At 59.6% G+C, this 445-nt stretch overlaps 1 protein-coding gene across 1 annotated transcript in view; it reads left to right on the forward strand.

Moving 5' to 3' along the window:
- PARVB (parvin, beta) overlaps positions 1-445 on the forward strand; it is a 44,303-nt gene that overhangs the window by 662 nt on the left and 43,196 nt on the right. The window lies entirely within an intron of this gene.

The raw sequence follows: 445 nt of genomic DNA on the forward strand, positions 1-445 counted from the left end.
CCAGGCCTGCCCGCCTCCTCGGGCCACGTCCCGGTCGGCACTGATGAGGGGACGGCCCGCACACGTTCCCCTAAAGCAGCGGTTCCCTCCCAACCTGTGGGTCGCGACCCCTTTGGCAGTCGAACGACCCTTTCGCAGGGGCCGCCTAAGACCATCCTGCATATCAGATATTTACATGACGATTCATCACAGTAGCAACATGACAGTTACGAAGTAGCAACGAAAATGATGTTATGGTGGGGTCACCACATGAGGAACTGTATTTAAAGGGCCAGAAGGTTGAGAACCACTGCCCTAAAGCATGCTGTGGGACCCGCGCAGTCGGACGGCAGTGGCGGAACATTCCGTCTGCTTCCAAAGCCTGGTTCAAAGGGAAGTCCCGGCGGACGCCTCCGCTGTGGTTTCCGCATCAGGGCGGCCAGCGAGGGCTCCGGGAAAGGCCAGC

This window comes from Myotis brandtii, unplaced genomic scaffold (assembly GCF_000412655.1).
Source record: "Myotis brandtii unplaced genomic scaffold, ASM41265v1 scaffold138, whole genome shotgun sequence".
Lineage (NCBI taxonomy): Eukaryota > Metazoa > Chordata > Mammalia > Chiroptera > Vespertilionidae > Myotis > Myotis brandtii.